Here is a 16,419-nt window from a genome sequence, read left to right as displayed (position 1 = left end):
TTTGCTGGTCTGAGGTTATTTATTCATTGTGCTTTCTCTAGTGTAGTTAGCCTCTTCAAGTTGAATTTTTCCTGATGGCACTGTCTGTGGGGCTGGATTTGTGTATAGATACTGTGCAAATTTGGTTTTATCATGGAATATCATTGTTTTTCCCTCTATGACGACTGAAAGTCTTGCTGGATATAACAACTTAGGCTGATAACTGCTATCTCTTAGAGTTTACAGAACATCTGTTCAGACTCATCTGGCTTTGAGAGTCTCTGTTGAAAAGTCAGGTGTTATCCTAATTTAACTGAAGAATCCTCAAGATGGCAGACTAGAGAGTGTGCTTATCTGCTTATTTCTAGATGACAAGGTATGGCTTTATTTGAGGTATTCAACTTTATTTTCATAAACTGATTGTTTTCCCTACCTGTGGTTTTGGTTTTATTGATGGTTTTTTGTTGTTGTTGTTTTGTTTTGTTTTGTTTTGTTTTTTTGTTTTTTTGTTTTTTTGGACAGGGGAGGGTTTCTAGACAGTTTCTTTGTGTAGCTTTGGGGCCTATCCTGGCACTCGCTCTGTAGACCAGGCTAGTCTGGAACTCACAGACATCTGCATGGTTCTGAGTATTGGAATTAATGGCGTGCACCACCACCTCCCTGCTGTCAGAGATTCTAACTCTTAAAGAAGTTCATATTCATAGGGTTTTACAGCCAATCTCACAGACACTAGGGATTTTCCACAGGAACTCTGCCTTCTCCTGTGAGAAAGACCTTGCATGTCACAATTATTTCTGATTCCCAAGGTCAGCTACATTCTTACCATTGCATACAGACTGGATTTCATTTCTAATCCTTTTTCCAGTAGAAAGTTCCAGTGCTCATCTATTTCACAGCAGATGACCTTGCTTTGGGACTGTATGTTTAACTAAAATAACCAATCAGCCACAATTCAGTGGAGATTTAAAAAAAGAGAGAGAGAGAGAGAGGAACACTTTTGCAGTGTTATAACATGGCAATTATAGTTCTCTTTGGATTTTGAGTGACTTGCTATTTTTGGTCAAGCTAGATGCAAGCCAAGATTAAAATATCTCACATATACCTAGAATTTAAATCAGAAGAAAATAGCTATGTCTGATAGTTTAAGAAAACCAGCACCCAGTTCCTCAATATAATAAAATTTGAAGACCAGCAAGGAAGTAGGAAAGTGGGCAAATACAAGCCTCAGTCTCAATTACTAAATTAGAATGATATTTAGAGAGGTAAAGAAAATTTGAGGGGAGAAGGAACTTTTTTTAGTCTTTGTTCTTATTATGGGGGTATAAAATTTCTCCTGCTGGGTGCTGGGGAGATGACTCAGTCAGTAAAGAGCCTGCCTCATATGTAGGAGAGCCTGTCTTCATAGTTGTATTGCCCATGTAAAATCCAGGTATGGTGGCATATGTCTCTAATGAAACTTCTGGAAGGAGAGTTAGATGATGGAACAGAGGCAGGTGGATCTTTAGTATTCATTGCTTATCTAGCCAAAGTCAATAAGTCCCAGATTCAGGGAGAGAAACTATTTCAAAATAATAGTGATGTTAATCTCTGACCTCTACAGGCATGCACATGTATGCTAACACACCTCATAAAAAGCTTCTTCCATGCCCACACAGACATGTGCTCCCCACCGCCAGCCACATACACACTTTCTCTCTTCCCTTCATCACTCTCCTGAATCTGTACTAGAGTCCTGTATGAAGGATCAAGGGTCATTTGAAAACTCCTCACATTAGCAAGCACCTGCAATTCTCTTAGTAATTATACCAGTATTCTATTGCTACTCAAAGTTTTGAAGTCCCCAATTAAAAACTATCGCTAAAGTTTTCTTCATATGATCTTGTTGTTTGGATTTCAGCACCACTGCCTCACTTCCACACATAGAGAATCACATATGTTTTGTCTCCCAGCAACAGTGTCTGAAGGCCCAAAGCTAAGGCCAGAGACTTGCTGTCGTTCTATCTGTAACTTTCAACCTATGAGACAACATCCTAGAGCTCAAAAGTAACCAGGTTGGAAGTATCCACAAAGGCATAGAGAAGAATACCTCAGCAAAGTTATAATTCTCTCAGGTGGGTCCCATGTACTTTGGCACAGACGTCTTGTAGGATCTCTTTGCATGAACACACAAGATAACTGGAAATGAGGGGCCCTAGCAAGGCTGTTGGTTGAAGATTGTGAGGTTATCAGAAAAAATATCACAGTCACCCAACAATGTGAAACAACTCAGTGTTTATCAGCAGCACAATGTCAATGGCCTATAAAGCTCAAGAAATATTTCTCCTGTTGACTCTGACAGGGGAGGCTGCCATGTCAGCATTTTAGTAGATGCTACTCTTAGCATTACTCATTGTCAAAGAATGAGCCCTATTCAGATGGTGAGCCTATAGCAATGGGAAACTGCAGAACAGAATTGAGACACTCGATCTGTAGACCAGGCTAGTCTGGAACTCACAGACATCTGCATGGTTCTGAGTATTAGAATTAATGGCGTGCACCACCACCTCCCTGCTGTCAGAGATTCTCACTCTTAAAGAAATAATAAGAAAGAGCTACATGGGGAACTCAGCAGAGGGTGTTTCAGCTTTGCAAATGGTTTGGATTAGAGGGGTGACCCAGACCTTTCTCCCACTGACAGCCACTGGCTTAAGTTTGGAGTTCATATCAGAGATTAAGAATTAAAGCTCTTCTTTGTATAGAGTAATGATTTCTGCTTACTAAATAAATTAGTGGGCCAAATTAAAACATTGGCCTGCCATTCTCCTTGGTTAAAGGAATAAATTATGATAAAGCCCTTTAAAAGCCTCAATCATGATATGTTCATTGTTATTCATTCTTACTCATTCTCCATAAGGGTGTACAAATCAATACTTCGATCTCCTGATCTTCTAGTTCACTTTATTTTATGTACTTGAAACTACATTAAGCTGCCTCTCTAGAACAACTTGTCCATAACTCAGAAGTAAGACTTACACCATGTAAAGGGATTTTATTGTAAACACAACTCATAGAAGCACTGGCTATTTTAGGATCCACCTCCCAGCCACACCAACCAGAATAAGTCTTGAGAATTATAACATGTACTGAAAAGTAAGCCATTGCCTCCCTTTCTTATTATCAATTTAAAGTAAGTGCTACTTCCCACTTGATTCTGTGTTGTGACAAGAAAAAAATGTCACTCATTCATGATACTGAAATAGAAGAATCAAGTTCATTAAATATTTCTTTCATTTAAAAACCCTTCCAACAATCAGTCCAGAAGCAAAGAAGGGATATTTAAGGTGATATGATACATAGATACCATCAACCATGTGAAGGAGTTTTGCTCTAGGCACTGTCTGTAGAGGCTTGCAAGGAGACACCATCATTGCTCAGTTGCCTTGCAGGATTGAAAATAATAACTATGATTATACACAAAAAGCTCTTAACCACAAATGGCAGGAATGCATGCCCCCATGACTGACATTATTGCATCCTACAGCCTGCTCTCAGGAGCAGTCTCCTTTTTCAAGTCTGTTGGAAAGAAAAATCTATACTTCTCTGTAGAAACTCACTTTTTGCTAACTGAATATATTTTCTTTGATAAAATGACTATGCTCTATACAGATAGACACTGTAATTTTTTAAGTGAGTAAACACTACAGTCTCTCTTGCTGTTTCTTTTCTTTTGTTCCCATCATCCCTTCAAAATAAACTTTAAAATTATAGTTTGTGAAGGCAGTATTTGTGATAGTGTCACTTCATTTTCCCTGTTGCTAGGGACCATGCCTTTCTGGTTTGTTGCTGATAATAGCATATTTTTTGTAACTGTCTACAAAAGCATTCACAAAAGTTGCAGATCAAGGGGCTTCTTTTCTCTGTCTAAAATGAAGTAGGTTAAATTAATAAATTTTAAGATCACTTTTAAGTCACACAGAATAAAAAGGCTCTTAAGAGTACAAAGAAGCAATCTCTACTTTCAGCTTCATGCAGATTCTTACTAAGCTCTCCAAAGATGGATATGAAACCCTACAAAGGAATTTGATCCCCCAACTTTTCTCAGAAACCCTCCTGAATGACCTTATCAGAAAGACCACCTTATTCATGAACAGAAGTTCTCATGTGTGGTTTCAGGCTTAAACATTGTTTGTTGGGTCATCAGAAAGTGAGATGGAAAGCAAGTAGCACTGCTTAGGAATCTCTCACAGATGAAAGAGAAAACTCAAACTCTTAAAGGAATAAGCTTTTTTCCCCCAAGCTCATCTGTGAACAAAAAGGAGGTGTTTCAAATCACACTTGTAGTACTTGTTTGTAAACTATGTCTCTAGGCTTTATCTCACAGTAGACACTACAGGGGCCAGCTGTAAGAGACAGCCTTGATCTTAATGGATCATAGTTCTATTGCAATAACAAGATGAGACCATCATAGACATTAAGACATGATAGAAAAGTAGGTAGGTAGGTAGTATAGATACAGGCAAATGTCTCAAAAAAAGAAAATATTTGGGCATAGGTCAACTGAAAGCATAGTATTACACAGAGCAGAGATGATGTTAATGAATTTTAAGGATTATACAGAAGCTCAGAAAGGTGGCAATACAGGCTAGGCCCTATAGGATTGAATGAAGTAAAGTCAGGAATGCCAAACAAAATTCAAAACTAAATCCATGGCAACTTCAACACAGAAAAGTACTAACCACAGGTGGACAAAGTGGTCCACTGTGTTCACAGGATGGAAGAGCTGCCAAGGAATCTGGCTGAAGAGCTGACATGACTCAGATTGTGTACTGTGCTATGTACCAGATGTGTTGGAGTGTTCATCATCACCTGGATACATCTCACACTGTCTGCATTTTGGACTTCTCTCTGCTCATACCTATGGCTTCATAATAAGGTTAACAGTTTGAGTAAACAAGGAAATAACAGCTTGGGCTGGAGAGATGGTTCAGAGGTTAAGAGCACTGACTGCTCTTCCAGAGGTCCTGAGTTCAATTCCCAGCAACCACATGGTGGCTCACAACCATCCATTATGAGATCTGGTGCCCTCTTCTGGTGTGCAGATATACATGGAAGCAGAATGTTGTTTATATAATAAATAAATAAAATCTTAAAAAAAAAAAAAAGGAGATAACACAGACAGATTTTTCCAATGGGGGGAAGAAGAGAGTTGAATTAAGAATGTCAAGGTATAAGTAGAAATATATGATGTCTGCTTCTTAAGAGCTTTAATATGCTCATTGAAGTAGGCAAGGAAATACTATGTCCACTACCTTGGCTGTTATCTGTAGAAAGCTAAAATTGCAGATTTCAGGACATCATAATGAAAGGTGTGTGGTGAAACATAGGCATTAAAAAAATCTAGTGTTAGCACTTATCAATATAATCCCCACTAGGCACCTCCAAGGAAGACCCACTGGACTCACTCCTGTTAACTGCAATGTAGGGACAGTCGAGCCAATATTCATTTTCCTACTTTGGAGGCCAGCCATAACCTCCTCTGGGCCAATAAGCTCATAATATGTCTATGATCTAGTCACAGGATAGTGGGGAAAATAAGTAGGGATATCATTTGATTGGAAAGACTTCACTTGCTTATTTATATGCTCATTCATCTAATGAGATGACACTCACTGAATATTAAAGAAAATTCTAGTAGTTTATTATGCATGTATAAGAGAAACGTCTGGGATGGTCAGTGCCAGAGATGTTTCATCTTCGATAAATAAGGAATGAATAACAAAACATTTGCTCTGCCTACTGACATGGTAAGTGCTATACATTTCCACAGAAAGCTCTAGCTGCTGCAGGGACTTCTGGTGACTAGCATCCTATGGGGTAGCAGTGGCAGAGCATATGCAAATGAAGCAGACACAGCAACTGTTGTAGGACTTCTAATCAACAAAGTGATAAGCCAGTAATTAGGTTTCAACTGATTCAGACCCCATTCTAGGCATTAATTGGGGGAAAATATGTAGATTGCTAGTTAATAATAGAACAGTGAGAGTTCCAGAGTCATTTTCTTCCTGTTCAATCTGTTTATTTGATTGCTTGTGTAACAAACACTTGATCTTCCTTGGATATGTTTAGTGATTTGAGACTTCTTTTAAAACAGCTATTTATTAATTAAATTAGAGCCACCATTAAAGAACAATGCTTGTACCTCACAGCCTATAGAAATTTGTTTTGAAAATTGGAAGCTGATGGGGTGACAGTACTTCAGAGAATACCACAGGATGAGGGGAAGGAAAGCCTATGTCTGTGTGTGTGCAGAGAGGGACATAGGGACCCTAAAACAAGGTTCAAATCTGGAAATAAATATCATTAAAGCTGCCTTTCTACTTATTTACTTTTAGATAAAATTATATGATTGTTGAGGTTGCTGAAATTCTTGTTCACACTCATAGCCCACACACTCTCATTTTCATGTTTATAGCTCAGGCTAGTTATAACTTGCAAGCTTTTCTCTTCCAAATTCCTTTTACTTTCTAGAAAATTCAGATGAGTTTTTCTGGAATGACTTGATCTACTTTGCCCCAAGTTGGGTTAAGATCTACATTTGTGCCTGTCTCTGTGAAAACAGAGGCACATGGTATGTATATGGCACATGCTATGTCATTAAAAACACATAGAAAATACTTAGAGGCTTCAACTATAAACCTGCTTCATATTGCCTAGATGTGATTCAAATACAGAAGCTAATGGAAGTCAAGGCAATGGAAAATGAAATAATGGAGTTAAGGAAGGCATTGCTGAACCCTAAACTTGCATTGCAACCACCCGGGGTTTGGGAGTACTTCCCTACCAGTAGGGTGAAGGTGGTAAGGACCAGGATTATACAACTTCCTGTAAGTTGTAAGACCTTAGACATCTCTGCAAGAAGAAATGAATGAAAGAGTGCATGACTCACAAAATATGAATTGTTTTCTTTTACTTGGTTTTGTTTGTGTGGGACTCAGGGAGATCCCACTAGGAGGCTTGAGTGTTTGCTGCTAGGCCTGTATCAAAGAGGACAGGAGGATTGGAACAAAAATGGTGAAAGAATCTATAATTTCTACCAGCAAGGCAACAAAATAACAAGAGGCAAGGACACATGCCCAAAGGCAAATCTCAAGAGTTTAGGGAGGAATGGATAGCAGGAGCATCTTAAACTGTGGCAGAATTAACTTCTCAGTCAAAAAAAAAATGCATTTAGATGTTTATAAACCAATAGCTGCCACACAAAAAGCATATTGCATGCTGGGTACAGTAACAAGAGCATAACTTAACCCTCACAGTACACAATAATGCAAGAGTCAACTTTTGCAAAAAATAAAAAATATGAAAAATGACAGTTAAGTTGGCTTTTTTTTTTACTTTCTAAAATAAAACAAACCATCATATGTCATAGAAGTGGAATGAAAATTAGTCTGAATTTTGTCCTGTTACCACTTCCTGTTCTTGCATTACCCACGTATCATGATGAGCTTAAGATTCACTGCAAACCCCTCTCGCTCCTGCCTCCTTTTCTGCTGCTTAGCATAACAATCTGCACAAATGTGCTGTGATTTCTATTGGTGTCATTCTAGCTATATATCCACACGTTAAAGCTTTCTAGTCAAGTGAAGGCATATGTGATGGCCCTGGGAGTGAAGACAATGCTATGAGAGGAGCAGACATAGGTTTGTGTACCTGATACTTACTGAAGACCTGGAAGGACAGTGAAGTTTTGAGACACAACTATTATTTCTGAATATTGACTGAACACCTTTTTCTTCATTAACAGCAATATTACAACACTTAAAACATGGCAGGCTGGAACCACATTAAGTTGACTGACAGCAGCTTAAGGACATGAGAAGGTAGAAAGCAAGATGGTGAAAGGTGAGTGGTCTAATGTGGAGTCAACTAGTCTGTGTTGGTGTTGAGGACTCAGCTCTTTGCAACTTACATGGACCCTGTGGTCCATTCCCGTCACTTCTTCATTGCTTCAAAAAAGCAGTGCTATAAATAGTAAGAACACAGTTGCAATGAGAACAGAAATGATTCAAAGCCAGCAAAATTGGTACCAGTCAAACATGTACTCCTTTCTAGGTTTGGGTGCATAATTGTTCTGAAAATTATTAATTATGCTATTAAGATAAAGGAAGGCCTGGGGATGGGTGTTGCTATTTGCTTTAGCTGCAGATGATGAAACAAAAGCCACAAAACTCAACCAAACCCACGTGGATCTAATTGGACAAAGGGAGCAAAGGGAGAGGTAGGTGTTGACCAACTGGGAACAGAGATGGAAGGGAAGGTGGGCGAACAGGTGGGAGGTGCTCTCTTACAAGGGAAAGCTCGAACATGCATAAAGAATTCTTATGCAGCCACATAACGCATGACATAGCCTTGCAACACAGGGCCCTTTGAGCTGTCTAAATATCTGCCTGAATGCCGGTGTGTATACCCTGCCAGTTGTCAGGGAGTGAGGTCAGCAAAATGCCAGGATATCAACAATGAGTTTGAGGTGTCTCTGGCAGACAGTGGTCTGTGTGTCCTGGTAGCCACTCATTTTCTAATTAAAGGCTGTGGCTACTTGTTAAGTAGGATACCTTTTGCCTTCACAACTTAATCCAAATCTAAATAAATGATCCCCTAGAAACCCAACATAAGTAATGATGGAGGAGAACGGCAATCATAATTATGGGAAAGGTAAAAATAACCTGCATATATTACAGAGAAAAAAATTTCCTTATTCCAGCTTCCCAGATTTCATCTTACAGTGCATGCCAATCCTTAAGAAGGCTTTGATTTGTCAGATAAATACCTGGTAGCAGAATGAGAATATGTGTGGGCAAACCGTGATTTGCATCTGCTTTAATTTAGGAAGGTTGCTCTAGTAAATGAGAAAAAAAGAACTTAATTTTATTCTGGCCCTGAGAATTATTATGAGTGACTCACAATGAATGTTGCATCATGGAATATTAATAATAATTTCTAAAGTAGGCCTGCAGGCTGGGTCTTTATTGCATTCTCTTGCAGTGCTATTCAAAGTTATTGAGAATGTCAGCTTAAAATAAAAGGACGTTCATGAGTGATGGCTTATGGGCCACATAGATTGTCTGTGATTTGGAGTGCTTGTGTTTCATTTGAAACCTACATTGCTATTTTTGTTAGACTCCTGTCCGTGTCCCTGCTTATGGGGATTGTGATGACCTTCTTGGGCATTTCTATTCAGCAGTATTTAAAATAGTTTCTAAAATTCATGACTAAGGGAAAGTAAATTTGAACCTATCTCTCCCTATACCCCTCACAAAGCTATCTATTTCATGTTATCAGGCTCATTTACATGCCTATCCAACCATTCAATTTCATTGCCTATTAAGACAAGTCCTTTAAAGTCCTTAGCATATTGACTGACAGATAGGGTAAGTATTAAACACATGCTAGTTATCATTAGTAGTTATTTTAATATTCCTTCTTTCTCTTTTATGCAAAACTTCAGACCCAGCAGCCACAATACCAGGGTCCTTCTCCTGTCTTCCTTACTTGCAGGCAGTTTGCAGTTTATTCCATCTCCTTGTACTTCTGTTTCCTCTCTATGAAGTGGGGATAACCAATGTTATTCTCATTTTTTGCTCTTTTAAGGATAAAAGACATGTGTGAGCCAGTTACTGATAAATTTTATTATTTTGCTATAAATGCAATTACTACTGAAGGTACTGCTGTATTCCATTTATACTATCACATATTCCATTTACACTATTGTACTTCACCCCTATCTTTTTGGACATATGTGTTGATATCTTTTGCAATCCATATGCTCCCTGTATGTATTAAATAATAGCTCTTTTCCCTAGATTCCGTGGCTTAAGAATTCAGGCAGACCCTTCTGATGACCCTCCAGTTTGGTTGAAGGTTCTGAATCTTCAGGCTCATTCAATGGCTGTTACTAGCAGTGTCCACTGGGGCAATGCAAGGCTGGGGGGTGCATTCATATAGGATTGTTATGTCTTATCTCTGCTTAGGAGCAACTACAGTTTCTTCAGGAATCTAATCCCACATGGATAGTTGCTTAATGTCTCTTCAGTGTTCAGGCTCAGGAAGATTTCCTATTGCCTATACTATGAAGATCTCAAGGTGCCTTAATTTCCATAGAGAGAACAAAACAAGATAAACACATTAGATTTCCTTTTATGGTTTTATTTCATAAGAAACCCAGCATCAATTCTGTTATAGTCACAAGCCTACCAGTCTTACAGGAGAGGACACAAATCTTAAGGGTGGATGTCTTGACTCCAGAATGTTTCAGCATGGCTAGACTAATGTGTTTCTGAGAACTCCCTTTTGTGTTTCTGGTTAGAATGGCCCTTAAGAGAAACCTCTGCAGAGTTGGAAAGCTGCAATGAGTCACTCACCTCTCATTTTTACTGCTGCAAATTGAGAGTAGATGCCTTTGAAACTCATATACCCACCATGAGGTAGAAGAGTAGGATTAGGTGTGCAACATCTTTGAGAAATAAAATAGATTACATTCAATTGAATCTAACATTTACGATGAAACATAAATATGAAATACAGCTATAAATGCAGAGAGCATCAGCTCTCTTCATTTCCAAGAATCTTGTTTCTTTGACAGTGTACATTCTTTTGGGAAAACTAGAGTCTTTTTATTAATGATTGGATTCCTAGTCTGGTCCTTCTTCAAAGATGCCACATTTTCCAGAGTTTGTTTCTTGGTGTCCAAGGCTGGGGGCCACTTTCTTCTGCTTAATGAAAGGCATATCCATTAAGAGATTTGTACAACATACTTTGATGGATCCATCCCTCCTGTAGCAACTCATTCCAAATCCAGACCCCTTTTCTTACCCAGCCAACTTTGTGTACATGTTGTGTATAATGCATATTGTATGTACTTGCTTTACAATTGCTTTACCTGAAAAATAATCTGAGCTATGAATGGGCAGTCTTTAAAAATACCCCAAAGCTCTAGAAGACGACAAACTAGGCAATTTTCAGAAATATCAAACACACGTACATGAGAAGAGAGTGCAGTTATGTCTCAAATACATTAAGTGCACTACCTTCCCTTCCTGATCCTTATACAAAGTTCCTCCAAATGTGTTTGACAACAGCTAAAAGTGTGTTTTATCCATTTTACACAGAAATATGAGGAAATGGTCATGGGAAAGTGAAGGCAGGCTACATGTATAAGGAGTATAGATGTGGCTAAATGAAACTGTGGGCTTGGTTTTGGAACAGGTCACCTGTCTTTGGCCATTAGATTCACTCCTTTTCACCACTCCATGGCTCAGCTCTTAATGGAATTGCTATGCAACTTCATCTTGGAAGAAGAGCCATTGGTCTTTCATGAAGGTAGGTGTTTGATTTTGTGATGTTTTAGTACGGTTCAGGTCTCTGTATGATTCTAGTTATGATGGGGAAAAAAAGCATTTTTAGAGAGCTTGAGAGTGGCAGTGAGTCACCAGCCTCTTACCATTACCTCTGAATGACCAGGGAAGATGCTTTTGATATCATACTGTCATCAATCCATCTTCTCACATGTATGTGTGACAACAGCTGGGCGTGTAACTGTTGTCTTTTTCTCTAAACTGCTATATCTCCCAGGACAGGTACGTATTTAATATACGACAAAAAGATTCTGCTTTTGTAGACTATGAACCAGACCCAGATCAGAGGCAATGAGGTTGACAGGTTCCAATACAAACTCGGGGGTGGGGGGGGAGGTTCTGCTGTTCTTTAATGTAACCTACTCTGTTTATCTGCCTTCACCATGTACTGGCCTGCTCTGAAGATGCTAACACCAGCAATATCCACATAAACAACATATTTAAAGGGAATATTACATGGATGTCTACAAGTTAAATCCCTGTACCCAGTGTTTAATGATTGTCTTTCTTTGACTAAACCCTAAACAGTGATTTTTAAGTATTGCTTACACATTATTTAAGATATCTCATGATTAGAGAATAATGCATTCTCTCCAAGGTGGAGAGAGAGAGAGAGAGAGAGAGAGAGAGAGAGAGAGAGAGAGAGAGAGAGAAAGAGAGAGAATAGAAACGGAGAGTAATATTAAATGTTGAAGGTAATAGATCTCTAGATAATGGGATATCTTTTCAAACTTTACCATCTCTTTCTGTACTCATGTGTGTCAAGAAAAACAAACAAGCTAAGACAAGCCATTTACTACACTATGCAGCTCCTTCACATTTGGTCTTAGATGATGATGCTATTTTCCTTAGGATTTTTTTCCCTTTAAGGAAATGTGCCCTTTGAAGTCATTCTCTTGCAAGTGATGACTTCCCTAGTCCTGTGCTATTCTAGCTCATATCAAGCTACATATAAAAAAGTCACATCCATATGTTTCTTTATTTAGGCATTGGCTTTTGAAATGAAAGTTTTATTCAGTATAAAAATAATTCTCCTCTACTGCACAGCAAGCAAAATAATGTAAAGTCAGCAGAGTTTGTTTTGTTAAGCTGGTGACCCTGAGAGTGGAGACACATGTTATCAGAATGTTAAGTTCTACACCATCTCCAACAGTGAGAGGCCATTGCAGAAAAACTCAATAATAATAGTATTAGTTTCCAGGCATATTCACAATTTGTTCCAACACAGAAGGCAATGAGGTGAACAACTGTGCTTGCTACCTTTCAATATGTAGCGGGTGGCTAGAGGGATATTTGTAAAGCCCAACCCTTGAAATGTCTTTCTGTATGCTAAAATTGTATTTTATTAGACTCCAACAGATCTCAAGAAAAGATTTCCACCATCATGTTGATAAATCACAAACTATTCCATTGTGTTTCTTGGTCATATAATTAAGTCCTATCCTGTTACCCATAAATTTTCTATTGGAAGTTAATTGAATATACAAGATAAAGCAGTTGATAGATTTTTTTCTTATTTATGTATTGGTCAAGCTTTTATTATTAGATATAATTATGCTGTAAGAGCAGTAAGCTTGGTAGAGACACTGGAAAGAGACATTCTTATTAGGGTAGAACTGTCCAGGTTCCCCCATGAAATCTTGATTTTGGAATGGGTCAGGAAAGGCAAGTTTATCATCCTGTGCTCCTCTGTATTAGCAACATACAATCAAGAAGATGAGGAGGCTTCTGTGTTGAGATGGAGTCAGCTATGAGTTAAGTGTTGGCATACCTTGAATTGACAACAACAAAATAATAATATTTAGTCACAAGACATAAGTGAGATCTAAAAAAGGCTATCAGTTCCACAAAATTTTTGGAATGAGGACAATCTTTTCCACTGGCCCGGTCTTGATTCAGATCAAAGAATTTTCTCCTGGGTAAGAAATTTTACCTTAAATTCACAACTCATTCATTTGTAAAGCTAAGGTCATGAAGTGCACATAATAGTGAAACAGGATGATGAAATCACTTGACACAGATCACACATCTGAGGGAACTCTAATTGAGCTAATCACATAATTTTTCACTGTCATAGGCATTTGGTACTTTGGCATGCAGACTGAAGGGAATGAATAAAGGGAGCCTCTGGGAGGGTTTTGGAGACTTTCAAATCGTGATCAGTGGTATGAGGTAACAGTGGACAGCCATCATTCACCTCATCCTATATGGTGTATATTGGATATCTGTTGCCTCTTGTCAAATTGGCTTGTTTCTCTGAATAGTTGGATATAGTCAAATAGTAAGGCAAGTATCTAGCATAGTATTGCTTGAGGAAACAGCTTCAGCTTCCCTTAGTCTATATTAGTGAAAGGGTAATACAATGTCTTTCTCACATAGTAGTTGCCTTCCCTTGCTTTGCCACAAAAGTAAAATAATTTCATCTGCTGAATCTTCCTTCTTCAGAGAAAATATTTGTCTCCTGTAAGAGCCTAGAGTAGAATTTAGATGCTACCCAACCTTTTATATCTCTGTGAGGCAGTCCATACTCCTTAGCACACATGTATTAATCACTTCTGATAAGAAGAGAATACCCTCGAACATTCACACATATTTTGAAAATCAAAAAGGAAGAAAAGACCAAAGAATGTTTTGAATATCCTTAAACTAGTTTTGGAAGGGTAGGAGATTTTGCTTCTGTGCTTTTTATTTTGTTGTTGCTATTGTTTTGGAGGAAGAAGTATTCTTTCTTAACACAGGGCCATACTATTTAACCCAGGGAGATTTGGCACTTACTACCCAAGCTTCCATCAAACTCACAACAGTCCTCATGCCTCAGATTTCAAAGTACTAGGATTACAAGCATAAGCCATATAATAAAATTCATAAACTGATTTTAATTTGCTGAGAAATGCTGCTTACTTCTTCAGAAACATTTTCTAAATCATAAACGCATTCAAGGTTGACTATGAAATCCTAGAGATGTATGCCCAGTATATCTTTAAACTTAACACACTAGAAGTTTACTAGATCAGATCTGTTCATCCTTCAACTCACCCACATAGGACAATGGCAAAAGATTTGTATTTAATCCCTGTTTTATCTCCTTCCAGGATAATCATTGAATTTGTATCTGAGTTATTCCATCTGTAACCACCTTAGCTTCAATGACCATCACCACCACTAGGCTTTAAGCACATATCTCCCTTTCAATCCCTGAAGGCTGTTCCCACTACAGTTATAGCATGGCCACAAATAAACAATTGATTACCTTAACAAAAGTCCTTTATTCTTACTCTTACACTGACCCTTCACTCTCTGCTTTCTGCTTGTATTCTTTTTTCTTTTTTTCCCATTTTTATTTGAATTAGAAAAAACATTGTTTTACATGTCAACCATAGTTCCTTCTCCTTCCCCTCCTCCCCTGCCACCCACTAACACCCTATCTATCCCATACCTTTTCTGATCCCCCAGGAGGGTGAGGCCTTACATGGGGGGATCTTCAGAGTCTGACATATCCTTTGGGATAAGGCCTAGGCCTTCCCCCATGTGTCTAGGCTGAGGGAGTATTCCTCTATGTGGAATGGGCTCCCAAAGTTCATTCCTATGCTAGGGATAAGGATGTGATCTACTAAAAGAGGCCCCATAGATTTCCAAGGCCTCCTCACTGACACCCACATTCATGGGGTCTGGATCAGTCCTATGCTGGTTTACCAGCTATCAGTCTGGGGACCATGGTATTTTTTTAATCCTACCTTTAACCTAATCAATCCATCTTGAAATTTGTATCTCTTAATCAAATCAAACTTATTTTCTCTTCCTTCCTGCCAAGGCAATGTGCAATACTTTTGAAGAAACTATACCAGTTATGAGCATCCATGGCATCTTGCAGAATGTTTGTCTACATGTGATGATCTTACTACAAACTCTTGGTCAATGTTCCTCTTCTCTAAACCTACAAAATCTTTTCAACACAAATTCCATCTGCCATCTAAGGGCAAAAGCACAGTTTTATTTATATAAACGTTGCCTAATTTTCCCAGCCCCATTGACCAGCAGAGTTTCTGGCACATTTAGGTAATTACAAGCCACTTGACAACTTAGTAAACACTGACTTCTCTCATGAACCTCAGATCAATGACTCATGGTCCTCTAGTGACAACAAAAAGATCTATTTTTTTGCTTCCCATTCCACTTGTTATCTTAAGATAACACTTGGATTTTGGCAGAAAGATTTATCGTAACAGAATGGTGTCAGCGAGCGGGATGACCCAATGCCCCAAATTCCCAGAGAAAGAGAGAAACCTGCCGCCACAGCCTGCCCTGTAGGGCCGCTGAGAGGCATCAGAGCAACTCCCATATGTTCATGCCTTCCTGGCGCTCATGGGGTTTGGACTCCAGCACTCCCGAGATGTCCTGCAGCCCTTGAGGGTCCTAGGATTAGGATTCTGAGCTCTCACCACCACAAACTGACTTCCTGCCTACTAGAGACTAATCAAACAGCAACAGAACCCAGACAGCTGGAGGTAGTGTTACGAACTTCCATATAAACTCTACAATAGCTTGAAAAGGGATTTTAACAGCAAAAGATCAGAGACAAGCACGACTTCTTGTTAGCAGCGTTTTCTTGGGTGGTCTCTGTTTTGCTAGAGACAAGCAGTGACTTGAGTGGTTGCTTTAAGAGAGATTTCCTGCCTCAGCAAAAGCAGAAAAAAACAAAGACAGCGGCTAAGAAAACCACCACTTTAATTTTGGCGGTGTTGTTTAAAAGATAAAAGACTGGTGGCCAGAAAGAGGTAAAGATTTACAGTAAAGACAGATCCAGATAAAGAAAAACCTCTAAAGGTTTACACTGCATTTAAAAATATATATAGGCTTGTGAGAGAAAAATAACAGGAGGAAATACAGTAGCCGGTTGTGGTGGCCAATGCCGGTAGGATTTGCTGAAGGATGCAGAGGCAGGCAGATTTCCACAGAGAAACACTGTCTCAGAAAAAAAAAAAAAAGAAACAAAAGGAAGTAAAAGTAAAATAGTAGAAAAGACACATAAAGATGGAAAATACACATAGAATCT

The sequence above is a fragment of the Cricetulus griseus genome, chromosome 6 (assembly GCF_003668045.3).
Source record: "Cricetulus griseus strain 17A/GY chromosome 6, alternate assembly CriGri-PICRH-1.0, whole genome shotgun sequence".
Lineage (NCBI taxonomy): Eukaryota > Metazoa > Chordata > Mammalia > Rodentia > Cricetidae > Cricetulus > Cricetulus griseus.
Note: the sequence above shows the minus strand (reverse complement) of the source record.